The sequence below is a fragment of the Lycorma delicatula genome, chromosome 2, assembly GCF_047948215.1.
Source record: "Lycorma delicatula isolate Av1 chromosome 2, ASM4794821v1, whole genome shotgun sequence".
NCBI classification, from domain to species: Eukaryota; Metazoa; Arthropoda; class Insecta; order Hemiptera; family Fulgoridae; genus Lycorma; species Lycorma delicatula.
Window position 1 is genome coordinate 183670488 of NC_134456.1, and position 20132 is coordinate 183690619.

Below are 20132 nucleotides of genomic sequence, written 5' to 3' on the forward strand. Positions count from 1 at the left end.
ATGTTTGCAAAATCTTAAGAAAATTGACTCCAAAGGAACTAGATAGCATCTATCTAAAGGTTAATACATCCTGGATATATTAACCCTAAACCTTTACCAAGAAACTGCCCCAACAAACTGCTTCAAACTGCCCTGTACATGAATCTGTGTGCCATATTTCATCAAAATCAATTTACCCAGCAAAAGTTATTAAACTTCAAACATGTCAACATATGTACGTACGATCATTAACTTTTCTTTGTTTTTTGAGGTCCCTGGTCATGAAATATCGAGTAATGCAAAAAAAATGCACCATCATACCTCATTTTTCGACTGATTATCATACTTTCCTTTTTGCAGCATAGTTTTAGAACTATGATCAACTCCTGGCATAGCTCTAGCGTTATGATGCCTGATAAGTAAAAATACCGAGTGGTAGCATCTCAGCCTTTCATCCTGAGGACCCCGGGTTTGAATCCCCGTCAGAAATAGCATGTTCATACGCTAAAAAATTTCTATTTCATGTCATCTTCTGAAGCAATACCTAACGGTGGTTCTGGAGGCGGAGGCTTAAAAAAAAGAAAAAAGCTACGTTTAAATTAATTTCTTTTGTAGGAATCGATCCTCCCAGCTTCAAAATATTTGCGGTAATACAAGTAATTTTAATCATGTGAAACCGAACATCATTGTTTATAATTTTTTTAATTTACTGTTTACAAAGCGTAATTTTTAAATAAAAAAAGGTAATACAATTATAAAACCTTGGCTTTTATCTTATTATTATTTATCTTATTTCTTATTTCATAGATGTCTAGAAATTTGGTACAATCTAAAACGCTCCAAAAAAAGCGATTGATTAGGACTTAAGTTATAATCTAATTTACGAAATACTGTAAAAGTTTTAAATTGAAATAGATAAAAAACTGTAGGTATGGGAATTTGATTGAAACAAAAAGAAAATGTATATCCAACAGTTATAAACATGAAAACTATATTATTTTTAATAAATGTCTAATTAACTTCGAATATTGTTTATGTATATTTTTTTGTGTTATGTATTAATCGCTAATAGATTTTTCTGAATTGGATAAAACACTAATATATTTTCATATTTTAAATTATTATAAATTTATGTTTAAAATTTTTTTAAACTATTTTTTTAGTTTTATTTCAATTTAATTTAATTTTATTGTTATATCTTTGTTTAATAGAAAATAAATAATATTAATAATCGATTAAAAACAACTAATTTTTCAGTACATCTTTTCATTGTTGTGTTCATTTTTCACAATAAAATTGTTAAAGGTCTGACGGATTAACTTTTTTATGTAATAAAAAAAAAAAACAATTTTAAAACTATAACGTTTATAATTTTTAATTAACATTTAAACGAATTCAAGCAAATAATAACTGGAGATTAACATAAATTTTCCAGCTTTAATTCCAAAAGTTAAAAACACATTAAATGATGTTAAATATGTTACATTTAATTAAATATTCGACGAATCTGTATTATAGTTTTATCAAATTGCGGCAACTATATTAACATTTAAATTGAAATTAGATGGTAATAATAAACATATTGCTAGTAACAATACTTTTCTCCCTGTTTAATGGTATTATCGAGTTTCATGTGCAGAACATTTTAATACTGTAAAAGGCACCATAATGTGGATTTATTGTAGCGTGCAGTAGATCAGGACGGATCGCATGGGATTTAAAACTGAACGTCCAGTTTCATCGAGCAAAACTGTAATATCATTCAATATACAGCGTAAAACACGCGGCGCGAACATATACTAGAACAAAATAAAATCGCTTGTTCATCATAAGAATTGTTATTTCACTTTACAACTGTATGCGTCATCAATTTCAGTCAATATATTTTTTAAGATCATAAATTCTATTTGCCTCTTGAGAGGTTTATACATTACATTAATATTGATTACTAAACGGAAAATATGATTACCTTTTAATATAAAAGAAACAAAGATGGATATTTTTTAAAATATTTTATTTTTAAAACATTTTTATCGTTGCTTAAAATAATTTATGATACTAAAATAGAGAGATATTGTTATAGGAAGGGGAATTTGATTGAAACAAAAGAAAATTTATTTTTATTTATCACGATGTGATTACACTTTTTTTTTGAGCTCAGGTCTTATCAAAGGTGAGGCATAAAAGATAGTTTAAAAGTACTTTATTTTTCACAAAAATTAAAACTATTAAATTTAACCATAGAATATCTAATGTGGTTATTGCTAGAATGCTGCTTATAAAGAAAAAAAAAAGTAATAAAATGTCGGTGGAATGATAGTACAGTAATAGATTTTTACTTAATCAGATTGTAGGGAAACGAAAATGCTTATTCCCTAGCAAAGAAATCAAACTATATCCTGTGAAAAAGACCCGATTTTAAGTAAACTAACTGAAATCAGTTGAAAGAAGTGTAAAAATTAGGAGTGGATAGATTATAAAAAAACAAAATGATTAAGTTATTATTATAGTGTAATAATTTAAAAAGCAGGTAATGTTTAACTCCCACTTTTAATCAGCCCCAACTGCGTTGCTTACATTTACATAACATTTTTGGTTCTAGTTCTTTATTAAGAAACATGCAAAGTTATCTAGGAATAACTTCAGAAATATGCCGGCCTCTGTGGCGCGAGTGGTATCGTCTCGACCTTTCATCCGGAGGTCCTAGGTTCGAATCCCGATCAGGCATGGCATTTTCACACACGTTACAAATCATTCATCTCATCTTCTGAAGCAGTACCTAATGGTGGATCTGGAGGTTAAAAAAAAAAAAAAAAATACGAGACCAATAAATGAATAAAGAAGATTCAATCATTGTTAAATATTATTATTTCACTATCTTTCTTTTATGTGTAATTTTTCTGTTTTTCTTATATGAAAATCGTTCTGAAATATTCCCAGATATTTGCAACCATTTAATCTACTAGAATTTATGAATCAATGATATTTACACAGGCAAGACAAAACTGCCTTCGAATTAGTAAAAAATGGTGGTGTTTATTAAACACAATTCATTAATCGGAAGTCGTCATAATAAAATTTTCATTTCTAGTATAGTGTTATAATCCGAATTCTGCAGTTATAATTTGTTATCCAGAAGGTAAAAAATTATACCTTCTGGGTATTAACCTTTCCAGAACGTAATTTTCACAGTTCAGTGAAAATTAAAAAAACGGATTTCATACGAAAATTGTTTAACATTTTACAGTTCACAAGCATTTCTAGAATAAATATTAAAATAATTTTTCTGCATTATCCTAAAATAATAATAAAAAAGTAACAATTTTTGTCAAGTGAAAGCGGACCCAATCGTAAATATTATAACTGAAGATAAAACTAAATCTCTAGTTAAAATTTAGTTTATTCGTTTCTTAAAATTTCTTTGAAATCAAACTGCCGGTCGTACGTAATCCTGGTCCAACAGAAATTCTGATACAAATGAAGAAAATTGTGCCAGTATGATAACTGACAAAAATTGATGTCATAGTAATATAGTCAAGGTAAAGAGAAAAATTATTTTATTCTTATAGATAGCATTCGTAAAAAAATTAATACAGGGGAAATAATGAAATATATAATTTTCTATTTAGTAGCTATTGTACGCAGTATGAATTATATGATTTTAATAAATGAAAATCAAACAAAAGTTTAGTCTACATTTATCTGCTCACTTGCAGTATCTATAAGGTTACCTGTCATTAAAATGATTAATGACTGTCACTTGTTGTTTATAACTGTGTAAAACTTATAATGTTACTTTAGGGAAAATAATTATGTATAATACAACATAATACGTAATTACACTGTTACGGAGTTACGTAAGAAAACTTACATGAAAGAATATACTGAAAATTCAAGGTAGATGTTGAAAAAATAATCATATAGATCGATCTTGCGGTTTTTGTAATGTAAACGGTACGAGGCGGTTTTGTAATGTAGCGGTAGGCTACATTTGTACAGAGCGTTCGGAAATTCGCAGTGCAGTGTGCTTTAGAATTATGTGGTGCATTCTGTTAATTCGGCGTTAGAATCGTTGTCGTGTGTGTTCGTTGGGCGTTGCTCAATAATCAACCAAGACGTCAGTTATTGAGTTATGATTAAACGTGCTTCGTTTCGTTTCACGTTGTTTCGTTTATCGGAGTTAATAGTTGCGAGAAACGTAATGGTTCTTTCAATAGAGGAACGCATTTTTCTAGTTGAATACGACTTTCGTGAAGGTATCAAGTATACTGACTTAGTGGAACACATGAAAAATTTTCAAATTACAGTGGAGTTCCCACTGGATTGCAGTTCAAACTCTTATCAAAAACTTTCGGACAACAGGTTCTGTTGAAGACGCTAAAGTGGAAGACCAACTAAACTAAACGAACAAAAGCTGCTTGATATTTCGGATTCTACGGCCGAAAGTCTATCGAAATCAATGGGTAAGTTAGGAAAGCGGCAAGATATCGGACTTGCTTCCGTACATAAAGCTGTAAGAAAAGATCTGAAACATTTCCCCTATAAAGTAATGTATGTTGAAAAACTGAAACCTACAGATCATGACAAAAGACTAAATTATTGTCAATGGTTTTAACGTTTTATTGACAAAAATTTCTAAGGTATCCTTGACATTAAGTTTTTACAGATGATGCGTGGTTTCATCTGGGAGGGTACATAAATTCACAAAATACGCAACTGGTCGACAACTAAGCCCATAAATTTCAAGAACGATCTTTAAACCAAGCGAAAATTGGATTCTGGGTCAGTGTGAGTAGAACGCGCATTGTGGATCCAATCTTATTTGAAAATAGTTATTGTGTTGTTTTAACAAACTTCATTAGTTAACAAAAGTGGAAATCAATCATTACGGTTGGTTCCCACAAGATGGCTCCACAGCGCCCACAGCTAATAAGTGAGTGACTATTTTACGAAATGTCTTTGGTAAACGAATCATTTCGAGGGATTTGTGGCCTGCACGATCACCCGATCTGACTCCCCCAGATTACTTTCTATAGGGGGCAGCGAAACAAGCAGCGTATCACAACAGGCCACTCACGGTTGATGAACTGAAAACCGCAATAACGGAATTCGTGCGAGACATTTCAGTACATCAGCTGGTTAAAGTATTTGAAAATAAACTGAAACGTTTGCAGTGTTGTATTGATGTTGGAGGAGGTCATTTTCAACACATTTTATAAACTATTCCATTTATATCAGTTTTTATAAAATAATTAAATAAAAAGTATTAATTAAGAAATTTTCGTTATTACACTTTCATAATTCCAGTGTACAAAAACATTCTGAACGCTCTGTATATAAAGATATTTAAAAATAATATCCTTACTTATATTTATAAAGATGTCATAATCGTTATTTGAATTTCTGTTCAGGGAGATATTGCAATATTGATTTTACATTTAATTTAGTATTAAATTTCTTTATAAATTATAATAAATGATAAATATTATATATAACGGTTTAAGTGCCAGCTATAGTATAGTAAATAATATATTATTATTATGTAGGTTTATATTATATGAGTTAAAGTATTTCATATTGTAACAGTTTAGAAGTTATGTTAGTCTAGACAATTATTTTCTTAAAAGAGAGCGCCCGATCCGATTACATAGCGCAGTTCAGTCGATATACACTTATAAGACTTCCGCTTCAGTTCGGTTAACAATCTTTATTATTAATTATTATTTATCAATAATTAAAATCAGATCAATAATTTAAATTCTAATTACATTTGCATTAGGAAAAATATATGCTTCTAGTTTAAACAGCGATTTAAATCGTAGTTTTAAATTTATTAACTGGACGTATAAATTAATAAGAAAGTCATCGAAGATTATTTTCTACATTATTTTAAATATTTAACACATTTAACCTATTCTAAACATATTTAAAAGAATGATGATGTTGAACACTAAGAATTAAATACGGGTTATTTTTTTATCTTATTTTTTTTTTTAGATAAAAACCATTTCAGTAATACTTTTTAAAATTAAAAAAACGCAAAAAACAACTACTAACTACTTACTTTCTTTTTAGTTGGTGCTGACTTCAAAAAGTTGAAATCATATTAACTTAAAGATATTTTTTTAAACTTTTCTACTTTTTTCAATTTTAATATTAATTTTTTTAAATTTTAATTTAATGTAAATTTTAATTTTATTATAATATATGTATGTAATACTATAAAAAATGTCTGTTAGAAAAAAATTTATAAAAAATAAAAAAGTGAAAAACTTGTCATGAAAAGAAAGAAAGAAAGAAAGGAATGTAGTGAAACGACGTAAATAGACTATTACAAGATTAGCGAGGAGTAAAAACCTTTAAAATAAGAAAATATGCAAATTCACGTTTGCAAGATGCCACGAAAAAAATCGATTCAATTTGATTAATTGCGCGTCTATAAAATTACATACTGAGCAACATTCTCATCTCGTTCACATTTAACATGTGATAAACAAGTAATCCTTGAAAACGACGGCGTCGATTGTCGGCGACTTCCTTTCAGAACCTTAGCAATTGGGGTTACAAAAGACAGCGACGCAAAAAATTGTCACTTGCAAACTATGAGTCTGTAATAGTAGGCACTTTTTTGTTACATGTTCTCTTAAATCGGCATTAAATCTGTATGCTTGTAACTTGTACATTATGTAAGATAGATAAACACATTTGATGACAAAGGGATCTCACATCATCGATGTATGTATGAATTATTGTAATTATTTAATTGTTCACGTGGCCTTTACTAATTTTTTTTTTTAAATAATTTTTTTATAGCTTCCATCTTAAGTTATCTGGAAGAAACTTACTACCGAACCATTGCTTAGGAACTTGCTCTATAAAAGAAAAACAAAGAATACAAAGTACAAAGAAAAACATAATTATGGAAATCCATGCGATGATAAAAAGATAAGAAAAGATTTATAAAAATACATAATGAAGTTATTATGAAATTACATAATTTAATGAAGAATCTCTTCTTGTTTGTTATAGATGAAAAAGTAAAACTTTTATTTCTCAAAAGAAAGTTACTCAGTAAAATCCCTGTTTAAAATTAATAAAACTAATTTTGTCTAATTTTTTTTTAGAATTTTATGACGTTTAATTTTGTTCTAATTAAGACTTTATATAAATTAACATAAGTTAGAAAAATTTAAATATAGATTTCCACTAAGAAAAATGTAAGTAGAGTTCCCTCTTAAAATATAATATAATAAAGATAATAGGACCGGGACAATCATGACTGTTTTTTTTTAATTTTTTAAACTTTTGACTTTAAATGTATTAATTTTAACTCCTGATGATGGCTTCCATTTAAGCCGAATGATCTAGAGTTCATATCAACTTGCTGGTAAGGTGGATTATATTAATTGTTAATTTAAATATGCCAAAATTATTTAAATATTTTGGAGTTCATTATAGTTACGATTATAAAATTTTCAATTATTTTTTTTATAATTCTTTTGCTAGAAGCTATCCAAAGAAAAATAAAAAAATCTATTAAGTGGAAAAGTCTTCATTCAATTACAAAAAATGTAACGAAATTAAAATCCACCTTCTAACGGTTGATAATTGTGTATTACGTAGATTATTATAAATTTGGGGTAGAATACTACCAAGTGTAATAAATAAACAAAAAAAAAACTATTAATAAAATTTTAATTTAAACAAATAGAAAATAATTTTTTTCTTGTAAGAAATTTGGAAGGAACTTTCTATAAGACTATAAGAATAATAAAAAATAAATAAAATGCATTTTGATAAAAGGTAGGATTGAACATAACCAAAAACATTAATAAATAAAATAAAATATATGCAGTTTAAATTGAGAATCTTTATTTTCTTTCAAAGTCCGATCAAAAGATCTTATAATTAAAAAAAAAATTACTTTCATTATTTATGTTATAAATAGGTATCAAGTAATTAAATAAAAGCGAAAGGTAGCAAGGTGAAATCTGAGGTTATTGGGGAAGATAATCCTTTCTAAACGCTAAAATGATTTTCAGTTATATATAAATTTTTTATTATTCAAAACATCTGTTAATTTTCGTAATGAAATCATTTTAGCAGTTTTCACCAATTAATTATAATTACGGCAATTTTGTGAGAAAATGATGATGGCAAGACCAATTAATTGAAAGGTGATATTAAGTATCAAAAATTACATTTTCACTCAAACCACTCATATATATAGAGAGAGACTGATCGTATAATAACTTCATTACTCTCAGAGAAAAGAAATCGGAGTAATGCCGAATGTTCTTCAGATACGTCGTAAGAAAAACCAGGTCCGGTATTTTAGGGTAACGAGTTAATATACGTTTTTGTATGGGAAACGATAATTTACTTAAAGTCTTCTCTCATAGGGAATATATTATTTTATATATATATATAATGTTAAACAATATACTCTGTACGTATTATTTTACTATAAGTTTATGCTATTAAATCAGGGAATAATTTTTTTCTTGAAATTCAAATATAGAACAAAACCTTATTGCAAAATACTAGTTGTTCATCTTGTTAAAGTCGATTGAATAGTATTTAAGTCAAGCTTATCAAGAAATACGTGCGGTTCCGATCGGGAAAAATAAGCGTTCTGTTTATTTATAGACACATAAAGAGTAGTGTAGACTAAAACATTCAAAGCAGCGAAGTTCCGATGTATTCTGCTCGTGGAACCCGATATTGATTTTTAAAATAAGTTTTTAATCCGTGTTTGGCAGTTAAGCGATCGGTTAATAGGGTTCATAAAGCCCAGTGCTGTAGGACAAAGCTTTTTTGTTGCGACGTGTTCCATGCGACCGTAACGAATTTGAGTGTGGAGAATTATACTTGAGGGGCGGTCAGCTGCTGTCACAGTATACAGACTAGCGATATAATAGTCGCATAAGGACCACCGCGTGTTGGCTTGTCACAGAACGCTGCTTCTTATCGCTACGGTAAAAACCTCACCAAACAATCACTACCCACCCGCATTATTGTCAAACAGAGCTTGACACGTTTTAAAATGGAATAAAAACATTATCGAATATAAACGACTGTGACTTTCAAAATATTTTCGGATTAAATTTTATTACTTATACATAACGTTATTAAATAGTGATTAAGCAACTTATGACCACTAAATTTATATTAAATTGCGTGTAATGTGGAGAAATTATAATTTCATGGAAAAAATTACCGTTACCAGAAAATTTATTTTCAATACTCAGTATAGCGTCTGTCAAATTTTAAACGACTACACAAACAGGAGTCTCTCAATTTGACTCGAATATACTATATTTTTACGAGTTTTCAAGTCTTATTTTTGCTATACGTTCCGATTTTGATGATTTCTTTATTGTCTTCTAGAGGAAGTTCCTCTAATAATCCTGTAGTTTCTTTGAGATAATTTTAGTTTAAAAAGTCTTTTGAAAAGTAAGATGTAGTTAAGATATTTTTTGTTCTTGTCCTTACCGCTTTGTACTTGATTGATAGAGTGCAATGATTTGTAATCTGATAATATTCTACCACTCAAAATATTTTTACGCTTAAAGAAAACGTGAAGAAAATTGATTAGAGTTAGCGTTAATGAGCTCTAATAATATTTAGCTTTAAAAACGATTTGAAAAATGTTACTTTATGTAGGCTTGTGTTAACTTAAAATAAAACAATACTTCTGCATTTTAGAGAGCCTAAGCTCACGCTCTAGTCTCTTGACGCCTTTTTTTCTGATTACTTTCATTATTTTTATTAAACGTAGATTTTTCCTTTAACGTTTCTTTTGATTGTTTTTTTACTTTCAGCATTTTTTTTTAAAAGACAAACCCACATTAAAATGCAGTAAAGCTAAATTAATATATAAATTTCAAATGCACACTACGAAAAACGCTTTACAGGAAAAATAATAATATCATAATTCAATTGTTTTTTATATTATTTTCTTCAAACATATCATCAATAATTGTTTATTTATAATTACCTGTCAAATTTTTGAATGTTGAAATTTAAAGAAGAATTGAAAATATATTTTCTGTTTACATTTCAGTTTTTTATTACTTTATACAAAAAAGTTCAATACGACCCTTTTAATATCACGTGATTCAAAAAGTATACAAATTCGATCCTTTTAATATCACGTGATTCAAAAAGTAAAAACAAATTCCAGATATAAATGTAGCATGAAATTAAAACTTGTTTAGGATGTTAAGTACTGAATTAAAAATAATAAAATCTACGATATAATCAATTTTATTGATTATATTTAGTTAGATGATAGATTATTTTATTTTGCCATTCTTAATTTCACAGATTATCCGTCGCTCGTTACACTTAATCCGGCAAATGAAGCTAAAGAATCTGTTTTCTGGTTTCAATTTTGAGTGTGTAATAAATTAAGATTACCTACAACTCTGTATACGTAACGAGTATTGTTTATGCGTTCAAATTGTATACCAGGCGAGAAATAATTTAGATTTACACCTAAAATAGCTGTTAAGCATAAATTTTTTTATATTTCAGTTAGATGAAGAAAATATCTATTACACTAGTCTAAAAAAAAGAAACATTTTCTATTACATACATTCAATAAGGTATTTTATAGTACTTTTTTCGCCGATTTCAAATCATTTCAAGTGTTTACTCTTAACTGAAAAAAAAACCGTTTTAACAATTTTCATTTTTTGAATGACAATTACGAAAAAATGAAGCCTTTAGGCCAATTCTGAGATAATATTTGGATTCAGCGTCGTAAAATACATAAGATTAAACCAAAATTATCTGTGTAATAAAATTAAGTGTTATAAAAAAAATTGTTTTAACAAATTTGTAAAATATTTTGGAATTAGTTAAAAAAAGACCCTCTACAGCATACGTTTTTGGGAAAATATAATGACGATCATTCTACAATCAACATTCTACAATTCTATCATTCTTAATGCAACGTCTTCACCGGTGTGGAATAACGTTTGTCAGCTCTTTTTAACATTTTGATATCTATCGATCAAAGAATCATCTTTTTGAATATATATTTATATACAGTCTATCCTAAGTGCTTCTTATTAAAACACCATCTTTTTCATGTGTATGCTTTGAACACCCTCTGGCAGTCAAACTGGTGAATTATATCTATTAAAACGTATAAACGTTTAGTAAAATAAAGGATAAATAACATTTATACGTAATCAAAATTTTCTCTGCTTAACTGAGGGAAAAATTTAATCGATGTCGAGAGGTTGAAGAGATTGTAATGCTATGAAGTTATAGATGACTGTAAATAATATTTATAGTGTAAATTTAAATTCATTTTTATACTTTTTGATGAATGCCGTGTGGAAATTTCTTGCCAATCATTACTTAAATTATAAAACCCACAGACATCCAAAGCGATATATGAGCAGTTGCGTAATACTATCAAACTTTATGGTAAATTTTATATAAAAATTTCTGACTAAAATCAAACAACCTGTACGCGATTGGATATAAAAAAAGATAAAGTTGAAAAGATAAGACCAAATATTCTACAAAATATAGAAATCAAGCAATATAAATCCGACTGAAGTAATTAGAATAAATGTCAAAAAGTTTGCACTTTAATCGTAATAATTTAACATTTTGATAATTTTCAACGTTATGCTTCCAAAAGATTGCTTTGTAAAACAAACTAATAAAACATAAATATAGAAACGTAGAGCACACAGGTTAAAAAACAAAGTCTACATTAAATAGTACATCGGGCAGTCTGAACTGTCCAATGCAGTGTTTATTCACTGACAAAAATAACACAGATAATTACTGTGCACAAAATTGACCTTTGAAAATAATTTCATAGAAACGGGACTCACATAAATAGATATTAACTCATTACAAGTAAATTTTCACAAAACACGATATCAAAACTAAAAAAAACAAAACAATATGAAAGTTACGAAATACGTTCATTTGACAAAACAACATATTAAATAAACGAATGTAAATGAAAAAAAGATAGAATTTGACACAGTAAAATGTGTTTCTTAATTACTTTAAATATTTTGTAAATTAATAGTGCCACAGCCATAACAATTTTCCCCTACAATGACATATGTCCATCTGAAATGACTGCATTACCTGAATATTTAAAAAAAATATTTAGAATGAGATAGTGCATGTATTATTGATACAGAACGGCGACAATAACAATAAAAATAGTTTTACTCTGTGGGTGGTGAAAAATTATTTTTCTTTGTGTAATGTCTATATAAGAATTTCATTTCAACGCAGATAATGAGATGAAGTGTACTTAAGGTGGCAATAAAAATGATGAGTACATTAATAATTAATTTTCTGTTCCAATTGAGTTATTAAACCGATATATTTTACTTCACTAATGTCAAACAATTTCGATTTGCGCTTAAATTTAATTATCTTTTGACATAATTTTTAAACCGATTATTATTTTATTATTATGATCTTTGTTTGATTTAATTGTCTTTTTGCTACAATAAAGCATAAATAATTAAATTACCGATATAATGCAGAAAAAGTATTCACTTATTGTTAGTTAATTAAACTAGATATAATAAGATATCTAATTGCGTATAGATATCTTGTTACAGATATCACGTGATTATAAATATAGAATAAAATTAATAGCGGTTGTTATGGATAATTACAAACGTCTTGCCGTCTTGAAACGGGTAAATAATAAAACCGTTATACAATTTAATAATACAATTATTAAGGCATGCTAAATTTCTCTGATATTCTAACAACATTGATAAGTAAATAAGTTTGAAACTTCTAATTACGATGACAAATCGAGATAAATAAAATACATCAATAACTTTTCCGGTGCCTGTAAAAATCAATTTAAATAATTAAAATGTTTATTTAAAAAAAAGGAGAAAAAAATAAGAAATTCCTCTTTTTGACCACCTTTTACATCCTAACTTGTCTTTACGCCCGAGTGATAAGCATAAAAATCTAAATTTATACTCTATCACTGTTAAAATACTATTGTTAATGTTCTTGAATAATTTCGGAGTATTTTGATCCTCAGTTCCTTCAATTTACTAGAAAACGTCCCGATTAAATAAAGACTGAGAATATATTTATTATTAAGGAGATAAATGGACATAATTTTAGAATTTTGTTCGTGCTTTACCCAGAGTGGAAAGCCTGGTTAGATTAAAAAGTAATTCAAAAAAAGGTCTATTGTCTTGTTTTTGTTCATGTTTTTCAAGAAAATTATAATAATAAAAATAAGTTACACACGTTAAACAATGAAAAAGGTTGGGATTAAATAAGATCGGTTTTGATATTTTTTAACATAATTATTAAAAGAATTACTTAATAAATTTTTTAAATAATTGGTAAAAGAACAACGCAACTAATACCGTCCCTGTTACAATTTGTATTCAAGTTTACATACTTAGTTAAATAATTTTCCTAATTTCAATAGGATTGCTTAGTTTTGTTTCCCGAGGTGATTCATCAGGCAAACTTTTATAAACGATAATCATTTTATTTCTCAAAAGTTTAAATATATATTTAAATAACTAATTGAATGAATTAAAATACGAAGCGACAATTTGATTATAATTTCTTCAACATAAATACTGTAAGAGGAAGTAGTTTAATCTTTCTTAAATTTAAAATTATTAAGTTATAAGTTATTATCTTAAATTATTGGGTTATATAGACTGTCAAGAACGTGGTTAAGTTACTAACGAACATTGGAGGGCCACGTACGTCGAAGAGGAGACTTACGCACGTGAGGGTACGTCGGCTCTCCTCTGTGGCGCCCCTGTGTGGAAGAGAGCCATGGTGGTAGAGCGTAATAGAAAACTCCTAGAGGGAGTACAGCGCCGTATAGCTCTTAAGGTGGCGTCGGCATACGCCTCTGTCTCGACTGGTGCTGGTGGTGACTGGGATGCTGCCACTTCAACAGCTGGTGGCGGCTAGTGGGCAAGTTTATCAGGGTGTATCTAAGAAAGATGCCAACGCAACTGTCTACAGAGATTGGCAAGCTAGGTGGGATGCATCTACGAAGGGGAGATGAACGCATCGTTTGATCGCGCACATTGAGCCGTGGGCCGGGAGGTGTTTGACGAACTGGGATTCTGATTGACACAATTCTTGACCGGCCGTGGGGTCTTTCGTTCATACCTGTGTGGACGAAGAAGAGCTGAAGACCTCTTCTGCCCTTACTATCGAGGCTTAGACACGCCGCAGCACGTGATATTCCAGTGCCCGCGGTGGGACGGGGAACGCCGCGACTGTGCTACTGTAAATAGACATCTCGAAGTAGAGACCTCGTTGGAACGATGTTACGCAGTCCGGTGGACTTCAACAATGCGGCTGATTTTGTGTCGGGAATACTTCAAATGAAAGATCGGGAAGCGAGTGGGGGGAGAGACAGCTCCGTACGGAGTTGCCGTTCGCTAGTGCTTGCATGGGTGGAGATGAAGTGGGTGACTCTCAAGCCCATGAGCTAAAATACTGAGTCCCAGGGGGGCCGCCCCATCGGGGTATCCCCGTTAGAGGCGAAGCACAAAGGACCGAGTCCCGGTTGCTGGATGATGGAAACCAGGAACGGCATAGCCGGGCCTGGTGTTTCCCTCATCTGGCGATTAGAGGGAAGGTACCTTCCGAAACCGTGTTAATGCTTATGTGCGGGTCCGGTTCCAGGAGGCAGGATTAAAAAAAAATTATTTAGTTACTATTTAAGGTGCTATTTTAAAAATAGTTCATTATTTATGAGAATATCTTATTTTTAACATGTGACTGGTGTAATGAACATTAGTGTAATAAATTTCCTTCCTACTCTTCGGCGATGTTTAAAAAATTTAAATCTATATATTTGTTTCATCTACAAATTTATATCCATCTTTTTAAAAAAAGCTACCCTGGAAGTAATCAAATTCCATCACCATCATCGAAGTTCTTATAGATGTTAAAAAAATTTTATTTATTTATTTTAATTTGTTTGATTATAATATTTACCATATGAGTCCTTATAGAACTAACTTAACGCGAGTACATAAGAAAGCAATAGGTTTCAACGGATTATGGCTCGAAGGTAACTTCAACCCATATACCAAATTTTAATCCGATTTGCTTTTCCTGACACCCCTTTTCATATTCGACTGTACGATCTATATACGGAATGTATAATGACATTTTTTTAACATTTGTTTTACAAATGAATATCGGATAAAAATCTTTAGCACGAAAAATCAACTTTTTAATAACAACTTAAATTTATTTTTAAAATAAATTTAAAAGTAATCTTTAATTACTTTTTAAATCGTTTATTTTTAATAAAAATTGATTTCACAAATTAAAACGAATATAAATTATAATTTTATATTTGTACAACGAAAAATGAAGTCTCACTTCAATTTCAATGTGACTTTAATGTGAAATTTTATCTGTGATTTCGAAAGGATGTCTTTTTTTCAATTCATTAGTATATAACAATACACTTTATAAAATATAAATCTTTTATTAAAGTAAATATATAAATAAGTTTATCCTATTTCCAGGAGTCGTTTTGAGATCGTACATAAGAAACGATAATGTTCTAATATAAAACATTCTGCTTGTAGTAAATATTCAAGAAATTCTTTTGAGTATATTAAATACGTTTCAGCCGTCTACTACAAGCGATTCAGGAATTATAACAGTTTATTAAAAGGATTTCCTATTTTCTAGATATTTAGTAGAATAGGTTTTCAAAGGCTGTGGACTTTCAATTATTCAAGTCAACAAATAAATAAAATAACCATAACGCAACGTATTATCGGTTTATAGGTTTTGGAAAAAAACGGTTAAAATAATTAAATAGAGTAATAACTAATACTTTAAGAGTTATAACAAGAAGGTAAAAATTATTCAAAAACCTTTCTGTGTTTAGCATCTTATGATTTTTACACTCGTAATTTAGATATAATCAACAAAAAAAGGTATACTTTCCGGAATTAAAGGGCCACTCGAGAACAGATAAAAAATTCCTAAAGGAACAACATCGTCCTATCTGAGGATATATCCCCGAAATTTTGCAGTGTATGAAAGTATCCCGTTGAAACATAAGCTATTCAACTAGATCTCTTTGTAGGGGCCAGAGGATATTAGAAAGTAACAGGTGAATATAATCCTGTTCTATCAAGATAATTTGCATTAATTATAAAGTAAGCAACTTGATTAATCGTAAATTTTTATTGCGTTTTTTATTTTTAAAGTTGATATCGTCTTAATGATCCGCTAAAAATGTAAGGACCCGAAATTCATTGTTTAGCTTCATCATTCTATATAGAAAATGAATTTCTTGTGATTTTCTTATGCTGCTGCTGATAACCTTTTCTTTATGCTGCAGTCTGCTGATAACGAAAAAAAAATTGTCCGCCTGAATCGAAACAATGATGATTGAGTATAGAAAAATGCTATAAAGTAATAATGAATAATAAATGGAACGTTTGATTTTAGTCGATATAAAAGGAACCATAACATTTGATAACAGTCTTCCAACATAATAAGAAAGAGAGTTTAATCACTAGCTTTAATAAATTATTCTGTTTAAAATTATAGATTGAGCAGAAAGTACTGTAAGAATTTTAATAGATATGATAGAAATTCAACCTTAAAAGTACAGTAATTGTTGAAGACATCCTTTCTACATATTAACTGATAAGAATCTCATTCAGATAATTGCATCGATTCACTTATTATTCCCAGTGAATTTTAAATTTCTTTACAGACATGTAACAAAAAATAACTTTTTCGAATAGAATTCAGCGTAGGCGAACTTCGTGAAATCATAAATCAGAACAGAAAAAAGGTTCTTTAAAACTGAATTTTGGGATGAGGCAGAACCTCATAAAGTTTTAAAAAAAGATGGGCGAGTATCAACGACTGATTAATTGCTTTTTGTAAATTTTAGCTTTGAATTCACGTATTGTTTGTTTGTTATTTAAAATCTGGAGCGTAAGTTAATCTACGTTATCAGTGCCAGATGTAACAAAAAGAAAGCGATTTGTAATTGGTAACATGACATTTATCCTTGAAAAATAAATAAGCACAAAAATAAATTATCATATTCTCAAACAACATTTAGTGTGAATAAAAAAATGTAATATTAATTTAAAAAAAATTATATAACGATTATACCTAAAATATGCTGTCGGCTATTTTAATTATAATTTGTACTTTACTGTTTATTAGAGGTCGAAGGTTCTTAAAAGCAAATAAATATACTATGAATTCCTTTACTAAAATGAAAATACAGGAAACAAATTTGTTCCATACGGTTTTAAAAATTAATTTACAAATAAAACTTATGATCATTAAACAACATACTGAAATATTTTAACTGTAAGAGTTCATAAATTTTAAACTGAAAATTTAAGTTTATATTTAACAAACAAAAACTGAATCACTTTCATTTATCTCGACTATAGTAAAAGTAAAGTTATTTATAAATCCTTATGTATAACAATAATTTTTAAATGTAACAAGAAATTAAATTTAAATATGTAGCGCATTTACATTAGATGCAATCTACCTAACAGTAAATATAAATCTATGTATAATTTTAAAAAAAGTACCGTCTAAGTAGTTATTTTGGTTATAATAATTTTTATTTTACAGTTTAGTATAATAATTAATTTGTGGCTCTTTATTCATTCGCATATAAAGTTATTAATCTTATTGGTAATATTTATTGTAAAAAATAAAAAAATATATTTTTCTTTCAATCACTGAAATTAAAATAAAAATTTAATTAAGATAGTTTGGTGTCTCATATTTCATTTATTATTTCTGCATTCGATAGAAAGGGAAAAACTATGCGAATATAAGAAATTACAAATAAGGTTTTTAACAATCAAAAAAATTCTGTTTTACAGTTATCTTACAGAGGTGACCTTTTGCATCAGATTTAAAAAAAAATTGGTTACATTTTAATTTTTTAAATGTAAATTAGGGTTTTAGCAAATCTAACGATTAAGAAAAATAAAAAATTATACAATTTGTTCCTTCTGAAAAATTATGTCGTCAGCTTTCTTGATAAAATTTAAACCAAAATGAAAAAAAAAAAATATTATGATAAAAAATGCAATCCGTACAGCCAGACCATAAAGTCACCTAATTAAAACGATAAGACAAACCAAAAACATCCCTTCCTCAGCAATATTGAAAAATCACTGACCATATTATCCAATTAATTGATTGCCAAATAATTCGGATGCCGATCCAAACGATTCTGATAACGTAGGCTGACCAAAGAGATTTCTCTGATCAAAAAAAAAAAAATTAATGTTGAGTAATGTAAATTAATTAAAACATAAATTAGAAAAAACGGAAAACTTTTTTTGAAACAAGTTTTTAATTTAATATTTTGTGTAAAATGGTTGAAAACCTTTTACGTGAGGAGTTCTCTTAAAAGGAATTGTTTTTGTTAAAAATTTACTTGATTGATGTGGTACAATATGTGTAGCATTCTACTTGTACTGTATGTTAAAAATTTTGATCTAACTTTTATTGTTTCGTCTCTCTATCATTTCGCTTCTTTATCTAATTAGAATTTAACAATCGGTCATGTAGTATTTAAAAAAAAATTAAATCCAATCTTGATTCGCAACTTTCGATGTCCATAACGTAGGTAATTGATAGAGATATGTTTTTAGTTTAGTTTTCAATCTCTATATAACTTTGATTATTTATTTAATGAGTAAATTACTACATCTGTCGTCTAAAATTAAAAAAAAAATAGATACTATTTGGAGGAAAATTATCTGCAAACCAAGTTTTTTATTTTATTCATTCAATTTTTTTTAATTTTACTGATTTTTCTGTTTTTCTCGTTTAATAGTCAAACTGTTTTTCAAAACAGTTTGACTGTTTTGAAAAATTTATATTTTGAATCAATTAGAGTTTCCGTATAATCTAATATCGCCGAGTTTAAGAAAAAGCTTATTTTTAAAAGTGTATCTTCATCTTACTTTATTTTAATCAAATGTTGTTTTATTTAAGTCAGTTCTATTTTTGTGAAAGGAAAAGGTATTATCTGACTTCATACTACTTTAATATGATAATGAATTATTAATTTTACAAGGAATTACAGTTCAATTCCTTAAAGAATCTTGAAGACGAGAATTCTAAGGTCGGTGATATTGTGCTGACAAGTGTCAGAAGCATATATGATATGACATTTTTTTGTTAGTTCCCCTTTTAAAAGTATAAGAAATGCATCTGCCAGTTATGTCAAAGAAACGAGATAGAAGGGCAGCGAAACTAAATTATTTTTGTAAACTTCGTTAAACGGTTGTGAAAATTCTAAAAGTTTTGTATCAGGGTGGCGTATTATTATATGACGTATGGATGAGCGATCACCGTATACTATTTTAATGTGACAATAGCATCAGATAATAATGGTTGTATACTAGTTTTGACAGTATGAGATGAGATCCCTTTGTACAAGACCGACCGTCTGTAACCTCAGGCGACAACTTTGAATAATGCAAATATTGTTATAAAAACACCGAACACCTATTATTGTTTCTTTTCATAGTATATTCTTCAAAGTTAACGAGAACGGAAAAATAAACATGTTTTTTTTTTAATACGATGCCTTAAATACATTTTCATAACTGTTAATTGTGTTTTAATATAATTAGTTAAAATTACATAGATGAGGTCAGATAGAAAAAAATGGTTAATATCTAGAAATAGATACGCAGATAATTGTTAAACAACCGTCAACATCAGAGATAAGTGTGAGTAAAACTTCCATAATTTCAAATCGCTTTTTATTCGAGGTATTGCAGTCGTTAAATATATCTCCCCTTATCTGGTCGTTAAAAAAATTTAATATAATTTTAAACTAGTTCGCTAATATATGGGCTACTATGGCAAATTTCTTATTAGCAGCTTAAATTGTTTCTAAGAAATGAAGTCAAATTGAGACTAAAATATGCTTACACACATATTGCTTACATACACCATTTGTTAACTAAGAGGTCAGGATTTTCCAATCTCGGATTAGAAGACTATAAAAATTTAGGGGAAGGGAAAGCAATTGTTTTTTTACCGATAGCAGAATTTCCCTGTTTGGTATGGTATTATTTATTGTTTTCCATTTTTTATAATCACTTGGA